This window comes from Manis javanica, chromosome 10 (assembly GCF_040802235.1).
Source record: "Manis javanica isolate MJ-LG chromosome 10, MJ_LKY, whole genome shotgun sequence".
NCBI lineage: Eukaryota > Metazoa > Chordata > Mammalia > Pholidota > Manidae > Manis > Manis javanica.
Window position 1 is genome coordinate 32,418,356 of NC_133165.1, and position 23,129 is coordinate 32,441,484.

General features: G+C 44.0%; 1 long non-coding RNA gene across 1 annotated transcript in view; it reads left to right on the forward strand.

The window, feature by feature from the left end:
- Nucleotides 1–18,585, forward strand: part of LOC140844041 (uncharacterized) — a 71,555-nt gene extending 52,970 nt beyond the window's left edge. The window contains exons 2-3 of the long non-coding RNA XR_012122169.1: nucleotides 18,007–18,090; nucleotides 18,462–18,585. This is a non-coding gene — a long non-coding RNA (uncharacterized lncRNA). The remainder of the gene's footprint in view (nucleotides 1–18,006; nucleotides 18,091–18,461) is intronic.
- The last annotated feature ends 4,544 nt before the right edge of the window (nucleotides 18,586–23,129 follow it).

A 23,129-nucleotide genomic window follows, 5' to 3' on the forward strand; every position in this document is an offset into this window, starting at 1 on the left:
CCCTGCGCAGCAAGCCCTGCGCGAACCCCGCCCCTTCGGCAGGCCTCTGGCTGCAAGGAAGCCTCTCAGACTGCCTGCCTTTCCCGTGACCCAGAGCAGCCGGGTGGGGATCCTGTCCTCCACTAAGGGCCAGTATGTCAAGTCTGTTAAGCACTCCACCTGTCCGAGCTGCCTATCCTCTTGAGACCCACACAAGGTAGGTTTCTGCTCGTAAAGCAGAGCGCCGGGGCCGGTGGGGAGGGGTTCGGCAGTCCCAGGCCTCCACCCCCTACCCCTCCCTGATTCTCCTCCTCCCGCGGGTGTGCTGGGGCGGGGAGACGGCTCGGGCCGCTTGGATCAAGGCCTTCGTTGGTTTCCCTGTTTGGTGAGGTCTGTTCTGTTCGTGAGGTCTGCAGGCACTCTGGTGTAACCTTCTTTCCTGTTGCTGTTTTAGGGTTATTTGCATGAATTAACTACATTTTCATGCTATTTTTGGTTTTGGGAGGAGTTCTCTGTCTCACCTCTCACACTGGCATCTTGCATCTTGAACTTCTCTGTGCATATTTAACAGTTTATGATTTTTCCAGATTACAAAAGTAACACATATGAAAAATATAAAAAAATTTAAAGGTCATGTGTATAGAATTACCTTGCAGATAACTTGGTAATATTTTAGTGCAAGTATATACATAGATCTATAAAGAAACCTTTCCCTTCAATAAAATTTGGATATTTTTTATTACATTCTGTTCATATTTATATTTTGTTTTTCAATTAATATTAACAGTGTTTATATTATTTCAAACTGTGGAAATGTAGTTTAAATAATTTGTTATGTGGCTATAGGAGAATTTAATCAATCATTTCCTTTAACTGTGGTGGTAGGATGTTATCTTGATGGTATTGTGGCCTCCAAAGATACTGTCCTAGAAGACCTAAACAGACCCACAGACCAAATTAGGCTGTTTAAATTGACTTAATAAATGATTCAAACACCCTAAGAAGCAAGGGAAAGAAGACAGAGTAGGTGAATATATTAAACTATAGTATTTGGATCCTGGCTTGGGCAGCATTCACATAGCCTGTCTCTTTCTCTCTGCCTCCACACCATTCCCGGCTGATGATGTGGTCATGAGGACCAGCTCTGAGAATGGGCATCGGGATTCGGGAGTTGGAAGGGGCCTGGAGCCCATACACACACACTCTGTTGGAGAAGTGCAGGGGCAAGCATGCCTGGCCATAGGTCTCTTGTCAAAGCCCGTCTTGGGTCTCAAGTGCCTGTCTTCCCCTGTCTCAGGCAGATACTTTGATCCAGAGTGGGCACCAGCAGTGGGTGGCCAATTTTGGGTGCTCATGAGTACTAGGTGACCACTTGGTTCTTTGATCCCTTCCTATCTATGTTTAAACCATATGTGTTCTACTTCATTTATAACTAACATGTCTTACAAGTTCCATGCTTGTTTAACTCTCCGTATTTGACATGTCCTAAGTTCCATCCATCCAGTTGTTTTGTTCTGTAGAGCAGAACTGAGGAATATTAAATGGCACGGCCAACACACATGGTACTTGTTTCCAATTTTTCTTGATTATAGATAATTCTTTGGGCACATGTGAACACAGTACTTCAGGATGGATTACAAAAGCGGAATTACATGGGCTGAAGCAAGATTTTTAGGGCTTTTAACACAGACTGTCCAGCTACTACTGAAGAGGCAGGTAGGGGAGAATGCTCACTGCAGCTTCACACTTAGTGGTTTCTTCTCGCCCATTCCCTCGGTGTGTAGGCAAGCATGTGTGTGTGTGTGTGTGTGTGTGTGTGTGTGTGTGTGTGTATCTGAATATAATTATTTTAAAGTACAAGTGATAGCATTCCACATTTACTTTTTAGTATTTTGCTCTATATTTCGTCAGTTTTTGCATGTAAGTACATATAGAACAGCTCGTTTTTTAAAATGGTTTCTTGGTATTGTGTCACGTGTACACACCATAACTTATTTGCCAAGAGCCAGATTGAGAGACATTTTATGGACCCTAATACTTTGTTGTCCTTGAAGGCTATCCATGAACAAATAGCATTTTGCATATATGTGGAATTATAAGATTACTTCTTAAAAGTAAAGTTGCTGGGCAAAAGGAATATAAATTTTAAAAAATGATATATTTTGCTAAATTTGTCTGTGGAGGAAAGGTTTAAGAGAAGTCTTGTTTGCCTCCCCCCATGTCTAAACTATTACACTTTTTGATCTTTGTCTTTACAAAGGTGATAGAGTATTGTTTAATTTGCATTTCTCTTATAAGTGGAGTTGAGTGTCTCTTACTGAAGAATTGTCTTTTTTCCTGACAATTATTCATACTTTTGTGCCCTGTTATATATTTATTATTAATTTCTTTTTAATTTTGGTATCATTAATCTGTAATTACATGAGGAACATTATGTTTACTAGACTCCCTCAATCACCACATCTACCCCACATACCCTATTACAGGCACTGTCCATCAGCGTAGTGAAATGCTATATAGAGTGACCACTTGTCTTCTCTGTGTTGCACAGCCCTCCCCGTGCCCACCCCCCCTACATTATGTCTGCTAATAGTAATGCCTCCTTTTCTTTCCCCATTATCCCTCCCTTAACACCCATCCTCCCCAGTCCATTTCCCTTTGGTAACTGTTAGTCCATTCCTGGGTTCTGTGAGTCGGCTGCTTTTTTTTTTTTTTGTTCTTTCAGTTTTTTCTTGTTATACTCCACAGATGAGTGCAATCATTTGGTACTTGTCTTTCTCCACCTGGCTTATTTCACTGAGCATAATACCCTCTAGCTCCATCCATGTTGTTGCAAATGGTAGGATTTGTTTTCTTCTTATGGCTGAGTAATATTCCATTGTGTATATGTACCACATCTTCTTTATCCATTCATCTACTGACAGACACTTAGGTTGCTTCCATTTCTTGGCTACTGTACATAGTGCTGCGATAAACATAGGGGTGCATATGTCTTTTACAAACTGGGCTGCTGCATTCTTAGGGCAAATTCCTAGGAGTGGAATACTTGGGTCAAATGGTATTTGTATTTTTAGTTTTTTCAGGAACCTCCATACTGCTTTTCAGCCTGGTTGAACTAATTTACTTTTCCACCAGCAGTGTAGGAGGGTTCCCCTTTCTCCCCATCCTCACCAACATTTTTTGTTGTTTGTCTTTTGGATGGTGGTGATCCTTACTGGTGTGAGGTGATATCTCATTGTGCATTGATATACAGTCTTATGAAGGTTTCACATGAGTAATATTGTGGTTTCAACATCCAACCATATTATCAAGTCCTCCCCCACCCCATGTCAATCCCTATCCATCAGTGTAGTAAGATGCTATAGAGTCATTACTTGCCTTCTCTTCAGGAGTGTTTTAAAGTTTTCTTTGTATACATTCTGTGCATTTTAAAAGTTTATTCTTCCATATATTTTTCTTTTATTTTAGTACTTTTGCCAGGAAGATCTTTACTCTCATGTGTTTTCTGACTGTTTATGTATCTATATGAAATCTGTTGCCTTTTCTCAATTGTGCAGCCTCCAAGTCTTATTGTGTAGTACTTCTATTTGGTTGTTTTGGCGGCGTCCAGGGATACAGTCCTATTGTATCTGTTAGCTCTTATGCCACATTTAGTAGTTCAAAGCACTGAACGTCTAGTATTGATCATGAGTTTGTCGGTTCTTCTGGTCTCGACTGGGCTCTTGTACATAGTTTGGGGCTGCCTGGAGGTCAGCTGGCTTAGGGTGGCATTGGCTTAGATAACGGTGCTCTTCTCGTGTCCTTTACTTTTTGCTGCCCCAGCAGACCAGACTGGGCATGTTCTGAAATCAGCTCTGTCGTGTTCCCATGGGGTTGTAGAGGAGCAAGAGGAAGGAGAATGCACGGGGACCTTTTCAAGCCTTTATTTTTTCCCTCAAGTCTTCCAATGTCTTAATGTCCAAGGCAAGTCATATGGCCAAGCCCAGATTCAAGAGGTAGGGAAATAGACTTTGCCTCTTTACGTGAACTGCAGTGTCAAAGGGCAGGGATCAAGGAGAGGTCAAGCATGGGGGACATCAGTACAATCTGTACATAGTGATAGTTCTACATATTTCTTTCCAGTTTTGGTTTTTCTAATTTCTTACTCTTGCCTATTCGCATTGGTTAACTCCTCCAGAACAATGTTTAACAATAATCTCTGGTGATTGTTGTTTTCAAAGAACCAGCATTTGGATTCATTGGTTCCACTTTTTCTGTTCTCTGATTGCTTTTCTGCTTTTCTTTTCTTTGTTATCTTTTCCTTATTTAATTTGTCGCTGTTGTCGGTCTCTAACTTATGTGGTAAGCTGCTATAGCTGTTGATGTTAATACCCCTCCCCATCACCTGACCAGGCCCGGCCCTCTTCTCGGCTCCTCTCATGTTGACTGTACCAGCTCACAGCTGACCCTCCTTGGAATCATCCTAGACCCATGGAAGTTCCGTTTCTGGGAAACACAGGAGGTTCTGCTTGCTCCTTGGGAATGATGGACTGATAGAGTGCGTGACTCCGAGGTGCATTTATACTCCAGGGCTTCCCATTGAATCAGGCTGAAGTAAACCTGCAGCCAAGCCCACATCTTTGCAAGCTCCCCATTCACCCGCTTGTGGGGAACGCCTCCTGAGGCCCCACTGATGCCTGGAATCATACTGCATGCCCTTGCTGCCACTTGCTTGGTGGTCCGCTCCCCACCAACACTCCCAAAGATGGCCTATTGTTTGCCCAGCAACTCCAGGCCTTTTCGGCACTCTTCAACTAGGGAGAACTTTTCTTGGAGGATTTTTTGTCTGTGCTTGCTGGAGATTCTGGGTTGGAAGATTCTACAGTCTTGTCTGGCATAGATGGGAGGCAATAAGGAAACCCAGAGAATTTGCTGCCATGTCATTCCTCAGGTCCTGAGTTCCCTCGGATAGTCTGACTTCTTTTTTGCACCTTTCAGAGTCTTCCTGTGCCTGTTTATTGTGTGATGTCCAGGGTTTATTAGTTGGTAGAAAGAGGATCTGGGAGGAATGGGGATATTACATCTTGGCAGAATTGGAAGTCCTTTATTATCCTTAGAGTACTTCTGCCTGAAGAGCTTATAATAATAAAATAACTAGGGAGTGATGAGCTTTGAGTATTTATTACCTTTATTTAAAAATATAAATATAACTTATACAAAGTATAACTTTGTATAAATTAAGTTTGAGTAATTTATTTATCAAAGCAAAGTCAGGTTTGTTGAGGAGCAGACCACAAGGTGGGACTAGATATGCAAGCAACTTAGGGGGCAACATCTGTGAAGGGTCATGGGGAGGGAGTGGGAGGAGGTGGGCCGAGCCTTCAGCATGTGCGCGGGCAGGCTGACCCCTGGCGGTGAGAGAAGGAGGGTGCAGGGCAGTGGGGGTAGTCTCAGTGGGTCTGTAGGGGCTCCGTGGGCCAGAGTTGTCTGTTGGGCAGGAATGGCCTGACTCTAGAGCCTGGCGGTGCTCCGTCACCAGGTGGAACAGTGGGAGAGAAAAGTACCCTTGGTGTGAACACCACAGTAAGTTCCAAGGTATGGCCGCTGGAGGCTTTGGGGAGGATGATCCCTGCTGCAGGTTCTCTTAAAGGAAACCCTAAGCAACACTCATGGCCGCCATAGTCCACCCCTTGTACTACACAGGTCAGCCCGTTCTCCCCCATCTCCTCAAGTGCTGCTCTTGAGTCATCTCAGACCATGGAAATGTCCTTTACTCCTGCAGAGATGTTGGAATCTTGTTTCAGGATCATCTTGTCAGGAAATCCTTCCTGCCTCCCATTTTGTGCCCCCCTGTTTTGAACACACAGCCTATGTTACATACACAGGGGGCCTTCTTTGGCACACAGTATCTAAGAAGAGATACAAAGAGATGAAACAAAGATGCTCCTTCTAGCAGGTCCCTAGGTCTGGAGGCTCTTCTCAGAGTCACCAGCAATTCAGAGTGTTAGCGCCCATTTTGTATCTGGCATTGACAGTTATGATCTAAGTCTTGATGAAATGACAGCTTTGACAGTTCAGAGAGTGAAGTTTATCATAGGTCTACCTCTGTGAAAATGTGCAATTCAGGAACAGGTAAGTCATTGTCACTGTATTGTAATATGTGTCTGTGAGAGAGAAAGAAAGGGAGACAGAGAGAAAGAGGTTTTGGTTTTGTTTGTTTCTGTGACCTGCGGAAGGATATTTATTTTGTCCTGGGAACAAACTGACAATATCCTCAGTATGGCGGATGCCCTCTTCTGCCCCTTTTCTGCCCCACCACCCATAACCCTAATAGACCCCTTACCTTGGCCCCCACATTCACTCCTCCTAAGCTCAGAGGCTAGGGAACAGGGGAAACAGTAGAAGTAATGAAATATTTGTTCACAAAACAAATATTATCTTGGGCATAAAAATTCAAATATCTGAGAAGCGTAATTAACTCATCTAATAGGCATTTGAAGCATGTTAGACTTGTCCAGAATGTATGAGTTGTTTGTCTGAAAAGTGCCCTACTAAATTTAATTAAATTATTTAGTCAGTGTAACCTCATTAAAAAGAAAAAAGGAAAGAAAGATGGGTCTGAGGATTCTTGTGTGGTGCTAGCATTAGGAGCCATATATTAGCCAAGTTTAAACCACGTTCCACTCCTTCAGCTTCATGGCCTTCTTAATTCTAACACTTAAGTAAGGGAAAATGAAACCCCTCCTGGGGAGACACCATGGGGAGGGGCCTGAACTGGTGATGAGCTTCAGTTTTAGAGGAGGCGCCAGGCCTCCCCTGCTGGGGGCCTGGGCCCCTTCCTGGCCAGTGTGGTCTATGGAGGAATCTGAGGACCATGGGGTTCTTCCCCATTCAGGAGGCCTCTGGGGGCTGGTTCCTCTGTGCAGTGTGGTTCAGAGCCAGTGGGGGGCCGAAGGTCCCTGTTTGAGAATAGCTAACACCCTGTGACCCCCTTTGGCTGGCTGTCCCGAGGAGGCAAGTGCGGGAGTCCAGCTCCAGCCTAGGGGTGGGATGCCCGAAGGTGCAGGACGGAGTCGGCGTATGGAGAGACAGGACACGGTGTCAGATGGAGGTGGTCTCTCGACAAAGTGCTGATGGCAGCTTTATTTATACTATTTTGTACAAGGACATGATTATTTTTTATTATTTTGATGATTAACTAGAATACACAGTTGGTTAATAAGTATAGGCAAGCTTTTTTCTTTCTTTTACTTTCTAATCTATTTATGGTTGGTCAAGCGTTAGACAGGTGATTGTTTTTCTGTTCTTTGACCAAAACTTTTCTCATTAACATGTACTCTATTAGTGTTTTACGTTTCTATGCAACACAGTTTCTAAGAAGTGCATGTGACCGCAGGAGCATGCAGTATGTAGCAGTGACTATGGAGTCTATCAGCTCAGGGTGAAATACAGGTCACCTAGTGCCACAGTTAGCTAGGATTCTTTCCCACAAAAATTTTCTTAGAGGCTTTAATAAATTTATAATCAATCTAAAATCATAAACTCATATCTTTACTTCATACCCCTTTATAGGGCACAGTAGGCAGCAAACTAAATTTCCCCTTCTTATCTACATTTCTCTTTCATGACATATGCTACACAGGTGTCCATGACTCCACTACTGCAGGGACTAAACAAGTTCTTACATGGTGAACAATGCAAGGGCATTCATATCATAGAAACTGTTTCTGTTTTAACTACAAACTTTAAACTATAAACAGTCACATCAAATATAATGTATGATTATTCATTTGGTTTTTATACTTTATATGTGAATCTAATAAAATGTTAATGTAGTAGGTAAATGTAAGATATAGATAGAAAGCATGATGTACAACTGTAAGAAGGCAGGTATAGATGATCAGGTTTGTGCCTACAGACCAGGTCTTAATCCAAGCTGAACAAGGGCAACAAAACATCCACAGGTGTAGAAGATTTCTCTCAAAACAGGGGGGGTGAGGTTCTAAGCCTCACCTCTGTTGGCCCCCTTTTTCTCACCTGATGGCCCCCCTGCGACTGTGCCTGTCTTAGGTTGTTCCTCCCTTGAGGAATCTTACCCGTCTCTGGGTAACCAGCCATCTTACGGGGCCATACAGGGAGATGTAAAGCTGGTAAGTGAGAGAGAAGTAATATTCTTTGAAAAGGTTAGTTTTTCACTTCTTTGCAGATTTATGCTCCATGGCTTCTATGCCCAGCACTTGTTTTGAGGTATCTTTACTTCCTGGAAAATCATGGTGCTTGGTAATTTCATGTATGAGGCACAAATTCTAGTAAAGGGCTGTGATTAGGAAAGAAGAAAAACAAACTATAGAGGTAGTAGAGGGAAGAAAACATGAGATGATTGATTAAGTGTCAACAGGGTTATTCTATTCAATATTCTTTCATAACTTGATTTCTAGAAAACTTTCCATCACTAGTTTCGCTAGCATAAACAAGGGGGGCATTCTCAGTGGAAATGGGGTGGTCAATGTTTCACTAACAGCAGGTTTCAGTACTTTATGCTAAGATCACCATTTGGCTCCTGCGTGTTCTATTCTTCAGGAGCGCTGTCCTGAAAAGCTTTTGGGAAGTTTATGTTCTCATCTTTTCCGTGCTGCTTAGCAAAGGTTAGCTTAGTCTTTGGCAACAATGCAAGTAAAAACAAAGCCAATAGTATAATGGAAAATAACAAAATCAAGGTGGGTAATAGAGGGAGCCAACTGCAAAGACCCCTGATTTGTGGCGGTCTTCCTCCAGCCTGAGCTTTGCTACACAGCTTGAGTAGCATGGCTCCCAGCAGGCAAGGACAGAACTTGGCATCTGTTTGTCAGCAAGAAATTACAGGCAGAGCTTTGCACCTCCTGTTGAGAGACTGTAGCTGCCTCCAAGGTGACAAGGAGGTGGTATTGTCACACTCAGATGGAGAGTGTGTGGAAGGAAAACTAGAGTGATGCATGCTGCAAAGCCTACCACATCATTTCACACCAAGCAGTCTGGCAAAGTAGATTTGCAAGCTAGGAGGCTGCCTCTCAACATGCATTTAGAGCTGAGGAAACAACCAATAAAGGAAGAAGAAAAGAAAAAAACCCAAACCCTCTTTGCTTTCAGTCACTTTCTCCATCAGTCTGGCCTCCAAATGCATGTGGCGTGGGGCTGGTTGGAAGGTGCAGTCTTGACATATGGCCAGTCTCCTCCCTTCATCTGCCCAATGTGTCTGTGGCTTAACTTTGCATTCATGCTCAAGACCCGGGTGTGAGGGTTGATCCTTTAATGAGGTTTACTAATGGCTGTGTGACCCACTGAGTCTGGAGGATTAGCCTGTGTAATCGTGTTCCTGATGAAGCGTGTTGAGCCCTGGATCCAATTATCTCCCTGTTCTCATGGTTCCCTTCGTGGTCTTAGGCCGTCCAGAGACTCTGTCCTGGATGGTGAGATATAATTCCTCCAGGAGGCACAGGATTGGCCCTAGACGGTCCCTCCAGTTTATTTCTGTTAGTTACGGCACTTAATTAAGTGCCTGTTTAGTACTTCTCTGTGTGAATTCAAAAAAGCTACAGAGCCTGAAGGCCGGCCAGCTGCCCGGTCATCACTGTGGCAGGCTCACCGTGTCGGGCAGATGTCCTGAAACTCAGCAGCACTGAGAGTGTTTGAAGGCTCTCAGATTCCACCCTGCAAACACTGGGGGAGCACCCATGTCTAGGAATGAAGTATTACATGATTCATTGTGCCTCTTAGTGAAACATGGAGTCATGGCTACACTGCCTGTTCAGAGTGTTCCAGGTCCCTCCAGCTTTTTCCCTGCCCCATTTCGTGTTGCTCTTAACTTCTGTGGGAGATCTGCTGAGCTCCGAGGCAGAACGCAGTGTGTATGGAGTAAGGATGATGTTCTCGAGGACAAGTGAGGAACGAGCCCCATTCGTTCCGGGTCTCTATGGACAGTCCACAGGCCAAGACTAAGCCATTAAAATATTTCCACTCTATGTTTCCCTTCTGCCATCTGCATTAGATTTGAAATGTTCTAATAATTTTAAAAGGAAACGAGAGTATCTGAGTTGACTACAGAGTGTGCACACACACATGAGCACACAGTGTGAGCACCATCAGTGCACCTGGTCGACTCCTCCACCTGTTTCCAGTGACATCATGTTTGTGTGTCAGCCAGCTGCTGACACCACGTGGATTTCTGTGGGGCTGGATCATGGGCAGGGGAAGTCACCGACACCCTGTATTTCCTGAGGAGAGAGGGAGCAGGTGGCACATCTACTCTGGGCAGTGCTAGGACTGCAGCTGTGCCTGCCCTCGGGTGCCTTGTCCTGTGTGTGTGGCCGCTTCCTCTGAGTCGCTGGTCCCTGGAAGCTGGCAGAGGCTGATGACCTGCACCCAAATCACCATAGCCAATAACAGCAGCTCAAAACTTACTGGCTTTATGTCAGTCACAGTGCTAGGAACTTTATATGGATGATCTTGCCTCATATTCACAATAGGTAGCATGATATCCCATTTTACAGAAGCTGAGTATTGGGTAGTGAGTTATACGTATAACTGGTGGAGCATGGATTCAAACCCAGGTGGTCTGCTTCCTGAGCCCACTTCAGTCTGGTGGTTCTGGTGCCTGGCTACCGTTCTGGGGGACTTCCCTAACTCCTGCTGTCTGGGCCTTTCTCAGCCTGGTCAGAGGAGCATTTAAATCTCAGGTGATCTGTGCATCCTGGCTTGAGTACTGCTACGCTGCCCTTTCCAGGTCCCCCGTGCCATCTCCCCCAAATTGTTCCCCTTCAGCATTTGGTCCCTGCCAGTCGTGGTTCAGGGACGACTCGTAGGAATGCTCCATCTCAGCATTTGCTCCCCCTGGGAGGAGGGAGCCAGGTGGGGTCAGGCTGCTCCTGGCCAAACGTGGTGAGGCGTGGGGACAGATGGGAGGACAATGAAGCACCCGCTCCATGATAGCTCCCTGCCCCGTCTGCTTTCCCATCCTGAGCTCTGCTCACCCTCAGCCTCAGGGCATGAACAGGCGGTGGGCATGGGAGCCTCATCGTTTTCTAAACCAGTGGTTTTCCAAGCATGGTCTGAGGACCTCTGGGGGTGCCCAAGACACTTTCAGGTACTGTTTGAAGAGTAGATGTCCAACTACCAGAGTGCATGACACCAGATTTTCATTAAACTTCAACCTCAACACCCCTATGGTGACTGATGGAGTGCAGAAGCAGAGAGGAGCATCCGGGTGTCTTTTATTAAGCCAGATGCTAAAACAATCTGTAAAAGTGCAAGACAATGCCATTCTTCTCGCTGATTGCTTTTTGGTTTGGAAATTATGGTTATTTTTGTAAGAATTATGTTACTTATATTAACATGTAATGGGATTATTATTGTTACATTTTAAATGAATAATTATTTTAAAACATCTCAGTTTTAATTACTGTTATGGCAAAATGATAGGCAGAATCTGGATAGGCAGAAGCTCTTTGGTATTGTCAGTAATTTTTGAGAGTCTAAAGGGGTTCAGAGACCATAAATTTTGAGAACCACTGACCTAAATCATCCACTGTTTTCTCAGGAAGCCCAATTTCACATCACCTTGGAGGGAAATTGGAAGGAGGTGGGGGGCTTTATATTTATTATCATTCTCTATTATTTTGATCGGGATTTTAGATAGTCTCAGTTTGGGATGGTTTTTAAATGTTTTTATGTTTAGAGAAATACCAGGTAGGTGATCAAATCTAAAATGGAATAAAACTCTAAGGTCAGCTCACCTTGGAGGGCATCAGCAAATGGGGAATGGGTTGCAATGCTAATTAACCCATGAGAAAAGGAGCAACCCTTCCCAGGAAGCAAATACGTTGATTCACTTTGGTCTGCAGAAAAGGAACTGAGCAGGGAATATGCCAAGAGGCTGAGGAAGTCTCCCCTGCCACTGGCCCTTTACGCCAGCCCATCCCTCCCAGGCCCACAAGCACAGTGCCAGCCCAGAGTGGTCCTGCAGAGCATGACCAAGCACACCTCCCCTGCCCCACCCCAGTTCTGGTTCCTGACCTACTTTCAGCTCTCGGCTCCCACACCCTGGCCTTGGCTCTACCCTTGGTGTGCTGGCTTCTGTTTTTCTTGGAACCCAGGCTTTTCCTAGTGGGCTGTGACAGGCTGCCCCTGGCTCTGTCTTGCATGCTGCCTTTGGCAGGAGTCCCTGCCCCAGCTCCAACTCCACAACTTGGACCAACACTCTCGCCAGGCTAGCCCTGGCCCCACGGGGTGCGTGAAGGATTTGAGCGGAGATGACAGGCCAGAGTGGCCTGTTTACAGAAGTTCCTCTGTGCAGATTGGCATCGGAACTGAGTGGCCACAGGGATTACTTGAAAGGGCATGCCAGGGAGTGAGTTGGGACCTACCCAGGGACTCCAGTGTAGCTGGAATCTTGGTTTTGTTTATTGCACTGTAAACCATTCTGCATAGTGACAGCTTCTCATTTTAAGGCTTAGTTATTATTCTTACAATGAAATACTATTTGAAAAATAATAATTATTACTTGCTAATAATTTGTAAGTCCCTTCTGTATGCCAGGTGAGGTGATTCATGCATTTTACAACTTTTTATTGAACACCTACTATAGTATAATATAGTACTATAGTAGGAGTTCAATAAAACCAGGCATTGTTCAAGAGGCAGTGAACAAAGCAGGCAAAAAATACCTGTCTTTATGGAGTGTGCATTTTTGTCTGGAAGGAATCAGACAATAAACTAATAAATAAGAAAATTTATAGTATTTCAGTTGGCTGTAGATGCTGTGGCTAAAAATCAAGCATGGTAAGTTGAAAAAAAAAAGAAGTAAAAACTACCTCTGTTCACAGATGGCATGATCTTATATGTAGAAAACCCTAAAGATTTCACACACACGCACGCACACACACACACACACACACTCTCAAAATATTAGAACGAATAAATTCAGCAAAGTTTCAGGATACAAGGTCAACTACTATTTTCCCTTAAAATTAATGTAAAAAAAATGCACTTCCCATTACTACAAAAGTAAGCTATACATCAAGCCAGTAACATCAATACGTTATATTCATCATTGCTCTCAATAATGATAAATTATGTGATTACACTAATACCTCTGAAAAATTTCCAAAGCGACTAGGAATTTGCTAGGCAGTATGTAGTGCCAAGAGAATAGGTATTAAATTTAAGGCAAGCATTTGGAAAATCCTAAACTGTCAGAATACTACAATAAAGGAGAAAAATGTCCTCAGACAGAGCCATCCTTCCTGTTTGGACTTCCCTGGGGATAATAGCAGCACAGTGGTACAAATAGCCTTTGTTATGGAATTCTCCCAGCCCTCTGCTCAGGCACCCTACTGCGTGGCCCCCTGGAGAGATCAGCAGAGAATAAGGGACCTGAAGAGAATAAGAAGGGTCAGATGTGGAGGCCAAGTGAGAAATTTGGATTTTATTGCAAAGGTAACTGGAATCACTGGAGAGTTTTCACACTGGTGGGTGAGGGTGGAAGGAAGGGAAAGGAGGGAAGCCTAGCATGATGCTTATTTTAAAAATATTATAGTGTCTTAATCAAAACTTACAAGCTAATTTAAAAATCATGTATGGAAATGGAATAGACCTAGAATGGTGAAAGCAGTTCTGAAAAAGGACAGATTTGGAGAGCTCTCACTTCTAGATTTCAAGACTTAGCAGAAAGCTCCTTGAGATTATGTGGGTCTGGAATAAAGACAAACAGGTTAATTCGACACTATGGAGTCCTGAAATCAAATCATGTATGATCAGTTGGTTTTTGACAATGCTGCAAGGCAATTCAATGGGAAAGGAAAGTTTTTTCAGTAAATGGAGCTAGAACAACTAGTTAAACTTGCTTTCGAAAAAAGTTAAACCTTTTTCTATATGCATTCACGCAGGCATAATTTTAGATATACATTTAAACACAAATTCTAAAGCTACGAAGTTTAGTTACAAATTCTAAAGTTAGAGGAAAATGTCCTGTTGACTTTAGGATAGGTAGAGTTTTCTTGGGGCTCCCCCCCAAATGATAAATTTGTAAAACAAAATACTGACAAATTGGTCTTTATCAAAATTAAACATAGAAAGATGTAATTGAGAGAATAAGAGGAAAATTCACAAACTGGGAAAAATATCTGCAGTGCATATATCTGAAAAAAATGTATGTCTGGGTACAAAGGATTTGTACCCAGAATATATACAGAATTCCTAGAGCTCAATGGTTAAAAGACAACCCAATTTTTAAAAATTGGCAAAAAACTTAAATAGACACTTTAAAACTATACAAATGGCAAATTAGCATATAAAAATGTGCTCAGCATCTTCAGTCATCTGAGAAATTCTTATTAAAACCATAATGAGATGACGTTACATCCCCAAATAGCTAAAAATGGAAAAGACTGACAATACTGACAAGGATGTGGAGAAACTGGAACTCTCATATATTGTTGGCAGGAGGGGGCCCAATCATTTTGACAAATTGTCAGTTCCTTATAATATTAAACATAAACCTACCTTTAACCCAGCAATTGCATTCCTGGGGATTACAAAAGAGAAATGGAAACACATCCCCAAGAAGACTTGTATGTGAATGCTTGGATCAGGTATATTCATAATTAACCCAAACTGGAAACAACCCAAATGTTCATCAGCAAGAGACTGGACAAATTGTGGAATATTCGTAGATGGAAAACAAGTCAGTCGTAAAAAATAATGAAGCATTCGTATATAAAATGACACAGATGCCTTATTTGCATGAAAGAAGGTGGACACAGATGAGAACGTACTGTATGATTCCATTTATGTAAGTTCACGAAGAGGCAAAGCAAAACTAATGGATGGTGAGGAAAAGAGAATGTGGTTTCTTTTGGGGCTGAGGACTCCCTGAAAGGGGGCATGAGGGCATTTCCTGTGGGGAATGGGAACATTCTATAACCTTAATTGGCATGATGTTTTCACAGATAGATAACTGACCAGGCTCGTGCATTTAAGCTCTGTGCATTTCACTGTATGTCAGGTTTAATAATAATCAAGATAATGTCTGATGTTGGGACAGAGTGGAAGCAGGGAGGCCAGCTGAGAGGCTGTTGCGCTAGTCCAGGCACACGATGGTGGTGGGAGATGTAAGAAGTGGTCAGACTTGGGTTCTCTTTTGGAGGGAGGGTCAGGACTGGTTGGCCCACTGGCAAGAGTCTCATTGAGAGCAGGCCTCAGATGGCTGAATCCTCAAAGCCCGTTTGTTCATTTTATTTGTACATTTCACTCTGACTCCTCTTTCTGAAATAATTTGAGGCTATTATAACAAAGGGCATGTATTCAGTAAGACTGAGAAGACATAACTAAAATAGAAAATTGAAACCAGAAGATAGAAGAAGCAGTTAGGGGACTGATACTAGGAAAGTATGATCGGGGACCTCTTTCTGCCCAGTTCCCTTGACTGGGCACCTAACGGGGGCTGCCAAAGGGATGCCAGGGGAGTGGTCTTTTAATGTCAGAGGGAAGACAGCTCAGATTATAGACACTTCAGCAGTGCTGAATCAAGTTGAGTTTAGTTGAAGAAGATAGGCTTTTCAGAGACTCTCTGGGCTTATGAAACCAAAAATCAAATCGAATTTGATTCTGTAACAGAATACTACATCACAAAGGTCTGATACATTAAGTGCTCCACAAAGAAATGGGGGCTATTTTAGGGAAAACTACCTTCCTTCTGTTTGAGATTGAATTTATCAATCAGAGGTATGAATAGCAGGGGGTATAGTTAGGACCAAATGCAAGGCTGGATATGCTCTCTACACATTTATGGGACCATTATCATGTAAAACTACTACAAACCAACCTTCTGATATGGGAATTGAGTTTGGTTTAAATATATCATGTCTAAAATATGGCAGCTAGCAATACCCTAGAAATACATCCAATATGCCAAAAAACACATCGATTACTGACTGATCGTTATCAGTATAGACAATTCATTATGTTGCCAATGGAATGAGAGGGAACCTTGTCAATATTACACATTCTTAGATTAAGAACAACGAACGGATTAGAAGTGAAAGAATGGAAGAAAAAAGAGAACTAATCTGTGGAGAAGATGTTAAAAAGACGTGATAGTAAGGCAGTCAATTAAACTAAGCCTAGTCTTAGTTCTGGAACATTTGCTTGACTCCTCAACATGGACCAGTCCGAATGAATGCTTAAATCAGCATCAGAGGGTTAATGGCTAACTGCTGTTGGCATTGCCTATTGGATCCAGTAGCCAAGATCAATGTCTTGTGCAGACACTGGTGAAGGAAAATAATCATGGACAATTTATAATGCTCCAAGATTGCCAGATTTGGAGGTGAGTCTTTAGCAAACATGATTGTGATTTACTTCAAACTGGTGAGTAAAAAATGACCACAGTTGGATATCACTAATGATAAAGTCATACTCCGACATCAAGAGTGTGAATGGAGAAAATGAACTATGACAAAAACTAAAAGCAGTTGGAGATTCTGAGGGACTGACTTCTGGTGGTTTAGGTGTGCCTGCGGCAGAGCCGATGACTGACAGTGAGGAAGGCTTGTTGTGATGATGTGGGGTGGGGTTACTCTCAGGAACATCACTTGGGTACCAGGACATATTGATGTCAGGTGCTCTCTGGGGACAAGGCTGGTGGTACAAAATAGGGGTAGACCAGTGATAAAGCCTGGGCTGTCCAGAGTCCTGGGGCTTCCTCTAGAATTACAGTGAAGGGCAGCAAGGGGTGGGGGTGAGACCTCTATATGCGGAATCTGAATATGTGATTTCTGCCTTTGCTCTACACTTAAAGATGGCCCTGATTGGACCTCCCTGAACCTAGACTTTTCCCTGTGTTATAACCTGTCCTATTTAGCCTCTCATGGAAGGTTGTTGAGAGGATCTGCAGTACAGAGGACACGGGGCCCTCCAATAAGTCCACAAATATCTGCTACAGTTGTTTTTTATTATTTGCTGGTAACTAACTCTCCAGTGTAAAACAAAGGTGGAGCCATGCAATGGCTCCTGCTCAGGCCTAGAGATATTTTAGGAAATCATCAATACAAGATGCATTGGGTTGGAGCCACGGTAACAGTCATAAATCTTGACAGTCCACTGTTTGATAAAATTAATGCTTGAGAGAAACACTGCAGAAGTCTGCGGGAGGGGAAAACAGTGTGTTCTGGGAGAGAGCTTAAGCCAGGGTGGAAACTGAGAGTCATCCAGGAAGGGTGGTTATCATCCCACCGCTGGTGGGTCAGTTTACACGCACACGGGCAACAGGCACCAGCTTTGTTGACTGGGTCTCAGAAGAGAATGGCTAATAAGGAAGATAAGCATTGATTCCAACAAACAGATAATTACAATTTGTGTACTTAGGGGCCTGCCTCTGAATTTTTTAAATAGAACAGTGACAGTGTTTTTCCCGTCTCATTTCTCTGGTGGAGAAGAGTATGCTCACGGAGCTTTGGGATTTGTGGCTGTTGGGGACGGTGAGAGAAGAGAGCAATGAAGGGCACCCAGACGTCATGTTTTTTAAATGATCACGGCACTGAGATGGCCTGTGGTTAGAAAGGAAAGGAAAGAATATTGCTTTTCCTATATCCAGTGTGTTCCCAAAGTTTCCCAATCCCGTCTTCACATTAAGGTGGTCACCTGTTCTGGGGCCAGGTGTGCATTGCTGTTGCACAGCAGAAGCCAGAGTCGTGGGAGCGTCGTGCTCCAGGGAGGGAGGAACAAACTTGGTTAGGGCCAGGCGGGCGTCTGCCTGGGGCCTGGCCTCTGAGCTGGTGTAGCCGACTTTACTGTGTCAGAGTAGTCTGTGAAGGCTTCACTTGTGGTCAGATTCAACAAGGATGAAAACATTTAGGGTGTTTCAGTAGGGTGATGGGATTGTTTTTAATATAAAATTGCTTTTATTGTTCTGATTTTCAATTTTAAAACTAACATACACTTATTATGAAAAAACATTAATTTGAAAGGTCAGAAAACCATAGGGAAACCTTGACATTGGATCTGTTGTGTTTTCAGGCAGAGAAAACAAAGAATTTTGTCAGCCGAAGTCTTGTTACGGGAAAAGTCCTCTCCACAGTGGAAATGGCTACAGGAGTGCAGGTGAGATGCACTGGGACCCCCGCCCTTCAGAAACAGATGCTTAGCTTTGAATGTAAAGGAGTAAAAATAACCCTGCAGCCGTCAGTCTCTTTACTTGGATAGATGTTTGTAAAATGATACACCTTACAACCCACCCCCCTGACTGCCTCTTGACCATTATATTCAATTCTATATTTGTTTTCTCTTTGTTTTTCCTTTTTGTTTAGTTTTAGTTCATTTCTGTCAATCATTTGTTTTTGTTTTATTTTTATAAAAACAGTATAATTGTGATTTACTTTCTTCCCTGAAATATCATCACTAAGATTGATCTGTACTGCTGTGTGCCCCTGCATTCACATTTTAAAAAATTCTTTTTTGTTTTGAACTAATAGTGTTCACAGAAGTTACAACAATAATTCATGAAGACCGATGTGACCTCTTCATCATGCGAAGTTTCCCTCAGTGGCACCATCTTATTTAGCTGAAATGCAATATAAAACCAGGATATCAACATCAGTACAGTGCTGTTAACTAGATTTCATCAGGTTTTACATGCACTCAGTTGTATGTATGTATACTCACACGTGTGCTTATAGTTCTGTGCAGTTTAGTCCCGTATATAGATTTGTATAACTACCTTCACAGTCAAGATGTAGAACTGTTTCGTCATCACAAGGAACTTACCGTGCTACCTATTTGCAGTTGCACCCAGCCTCCACCCACCCCTGTCCTTTAACAACCGCTATTTTCCATCTCTATAGTTTTGCCATTTGGGGTGTAAAATGGTATGGCTCTGGGGTCTTGCTCTGTGTGTCCCAGTTCACCAAGGCTGGTAAACCAAATGGCTTGGAGGGTGTGACTGCCACAGCCCCTCATGGTACCCTAAGTCTCCCAGCACAGGGGCATTCTTGTGGCTCTGCATATGCCCTTTTCTGTCCCTAGATACCCCTGGGTCTCAAAATAAGTCTCTGCATCTAAACATTCAGCCCCTAAAGGGGAGGAATAGTAACTAGAACATGAAGAGAGAATCATCAGACAGAAAGCCAGGTCAATTGTCGGTGAGTCTAAAATGGCAGGCATTTCTGCTCTGTGGCATAGATATTTAAAAATGGGTGACATTAAAAACAAAGAAATCCAAGAGTGCCATTTGTGGTGAGGACACCCACCACTAGGTCCCTTAGGGGAGACTGGCTTCCCTGTGATTCAGCTAGGCAGGGTCTCTTCCCTCTGCGATGGGTTGGCTGTGGCTTCCAGAGAGAAGAAATTCAGCTGCAATGCAGCAAATAGATCCCCCTTTCAGAAATACCGATGATCCTGGTCTAGACTCTTGATCCTCAGTTTGTGCTTTTACTGTAGTGCCCCTGTCTGCCTTCTCTTCAGCAAGCCTCGGGTCGGGTGGGACATGGGAAAATCCCCACAGCAGGTTCCAGCATGCTGGGTGGGGAGCCCTATCCTCTGCGTCTCCAGGGTTTTGCACTGAACCGAGTGTGGAGCGTGTTTGTTTGAATGAATGTTTGCTTATTTGAAGGAATTTCAAATGTTTGAAATGTTTGAAATCTCCCATGTTTGTTTTTTTTTGAATGAAGAGTGTTTGTTTGAAGGGAATGTGTGAATGGATGAGGGAGGAGCAGCCTGCAGTTTGAAGCCAAGTTAAGAAACATTTCAACCAGTTACAATGTGTGGACATGGTTTAGATCCTGGTCCAAACAACAGACTGAAGAAAAATTGTATGTGAGCTGTGGACATTCAAACATTGGTTATTTGGTAAATAAAGAATGATATTTTTAAGTGGGACAATGTTTTTAGGGTTATGTTTTAAGAAAGAGTCTTTATACTTTACAGATGTATAGGAAATATTTAGGGATTAAATGACAGGATGACTGGGATAAGCTTCAAGATTACCCAGGGCATAGAATGGGAAAGTGGACTGAGGGAAAAATGAAGAGAAGTGGAGCTGGCCCTCCTTGAGTTCATTATACCCTTCTTTTTGCTTGAAATTTTCCACAATAGAAAGCCATTAAAAAGGTCTTGCTCCTGAGTATCCAAGAAGAACATTTAAGTAAATTTAAAGAGAAACAGATCTTTAAAAATGCTTTCTTGATCATGTCATGGCTCTGCCTAAAACCCCTTCTGCTCTGCTTTAGAGAAGCCCTCCCATCCTTGACATGGGCATGGGTTCTTGGCGGCTGGGCCTACCCACTTCTCCGGACAGCTTCTGCACCCCTTTGTCCTCCTCCTCCCTGGGGGACACCGCCATACTGGCCGCCTTTTGGTTCCTCTTATCCACCTTCGGACCCCTCTTGCCACCTCCCCAGAATGGTCTTTCCCCTCCTTCACCTGCCTGAAACCTGCTCATTCTTCAGGTCCCAGCCCCGCTGGCCTCAGGAAGGCCTCCCTCAATCCTGCAGTTTAAATCCCATATATGTGTTGTCATCTTCTTTGTATCTTACAGTTTTCTGTCATACAAGTAACCCATTTTGAGTCTGATTTTCTTTATGCGTCTGATTTCTGTATGTCTGTTAGCACCACTAGGGGGCAAACTCCTTGGTGACTGTCACCCCTTCTGCCCTTGTTATACTGTCAGTACATGACTATTAAGTGAATACATAGAATTATGACAGTTATGGCTGTTACTCAAAAGATTACATGTGGAATTACCATGTGACCCAGCAATAGCTCTACTAGGCGTATACCCCAAAGAACTGGAAACAGAGACTCAAACAGATACTTGTAGACCAGTGTTCCTTGAGCCTTATTCCCAATAGCTAAAAGATGGAAACCAGCATCCATCCAGAGATGAATGGATAAAAAAAATGTGATATATATGCATGATAGAGTATTAGTCATCTGTAAAAAGGAATACACTTCTGGCTACATATTATGACCTGGAAAAGTGAAATAAGCCAGACACAAAAAGACAATTATTGCATGATTCCACTTATATGAAATTTCTAGAATAGGCAAATTCATAGAGACAAAGTAGATTATGGGTTTGCAGATGGTGGGGGAAAAGGAGAGAGGGAATCATCACTTGCTGGCTACTTTGTGGTGAAGAAAGAGTTTTAGGAATAGATGGTGGTGATGGTTGTACAACATAGTGAATGTACTTAATACCACTGATTTAAACACTTAAAAATGGCAAAAATGGCAAACTTTATGTTATATATGTTGTACCATCACTTAAAACAACCTAAAAATTTAACAGAAATTATTAGTCCTGTTTGCATTCCCACACATCAGTCATTGTGGGGATTTTTTTTTCTCATGTGTAGATATCCTAGAGGGTTAGAGGAATGTGTAGATTGTGTCACAGTCTAGCCCAGGGGGGCCACGGCTGTCTTTCCTGTTGGTGGTGGTGGAAGGTGGCGGTGGAAGGGTTGGGGGGGTGTGGGTGTGGCCTGCTGGGAACAGTTCCTGCACTCTCTGGGTTGGTCAGGGCATCCCCAGATCTTGCTGCCAGCCAAAGAAGAGCTGGTGGCCTCTGCCAGCTTCCCTCTCCCACCTTCGCCTGAGCTGGCTGTCAGCCTGCGGAGGGACACCAGCATTGATTCGTCCAAGCCGTCTGTGCCCTGCAGGCCTGGGCCCCTTTCCTCTCAGCCTGCGGGTTGGTGTTACACAAGGCGCGGGACACACAGCCAAGTGCCGGCAGGGCCGGGGGCTGGCGCTGAGGGGCTCACAGCGAGGGGGCAGGGAGAGAGGCGCCAGGCAGAGGTCTTTCCCGAGGTCTCTGGAGCCAGCCCCACTTCTGCTTGGGAGGCAGCCCAAGGCCTTCTGCAGAAAGCGCTGATGCAATCTGGAAGGACTCTGAGGCTGAAGGAAATGCGACGTGCTTCCCTTTCTTCTTCCCCAGGACTGTTCCCTTCTTGCCTTATTCGAACCATCATCTTACTCGCTGTCTTAGTTTGCTTAGGCTGCCATGATAAATGCCACAGACTGGAGGGCTTAAAAACAGAACTGTATTTTCCCACAGTTCTGGAGTCTGGACGTCCAGATCAAGGGGCCAGCGATCGGTACCTGGGGAGAGCCCCTCTTCCTGCAGACGGCTGTCTTCTCGCTGTGCCTCACAGGGGTGCTGTGGGCAGAGAAAGAGAGAGAGAATGCTAGCTCTCTAGTATCTCTTCCAAGGGCACTAATACCGTCATGAGGACCCACCCTTAGGGCCTCACCTAAACTTAATTAGTTCCCAAAGGCCTCAAACCTTGATGCCGTCACACCTGGGGTTAAGGCTTTAGCATATGAATTTTGGGGGGACACCGCTCAGTCCTTGCCAGTATCCTTCCTGGGGTCACCATTGTCTCAAAAGACACCTACAGTACCTCAGTGTATCCCATTTGCTCTTGGGGTGATAAGAACCCGAATGCCCTGGAAGGTTCTTTAGGAGACCTGCTGTAGGACTATTGTGTAGGAAGGGCCTGGCCTTCCTGGCACACACGACAGACCTCACTGGTCCAGTGCAGCAGGGAGACAGAATGATGTGTGTTCTCCTTCTGCCTCTAGGACTTCTCAGTCACAGTTCCAGCATGTTCCCTCTACATTGAAGGGCATGATGGGAGACCTCAGTTTTCTGGGAAGATGGCACTGCTAATGCCCATTCCCAGGCTGGTTCAGATTTAGATTGATGATGTCTGGCATTTGCAGGAGCACTATCAGTGGTGGAGATTGAAACCCCTGAGGCGTGGCCCAGAGCCTTCCCGGCTGTCTTCTCGGAGTGGCTCAGTTAGTGGATTAAGGTACATCGACCTGTGTTCCAGCTCTAGCCCACCAGCTTTCCTGCCCCTGTGGGTTGTCTCTGTTTCTGGCTATCATTTGGAAGCTAAGAGGCCTTGTGGGAGCCTTCAGCCTTGGGCCCCTTTGGGCTGTCCTGACCGCAGTTCCCAGCTCCCAGGTGGCCCCGACTGTGGCCTCCGGAAGCTACTGCAGCACTGTTTGGACATGCTTGGGTTGTGACAGCAGCCTGATTGTCTTGCCAATGGGTTTCAGCCGTGGCCAAGTTCACTATGGATTCAATGAGACCAAAGAAATGACAATGGAACGTTCCTGGGGTGAAAGGGTTGTTTATA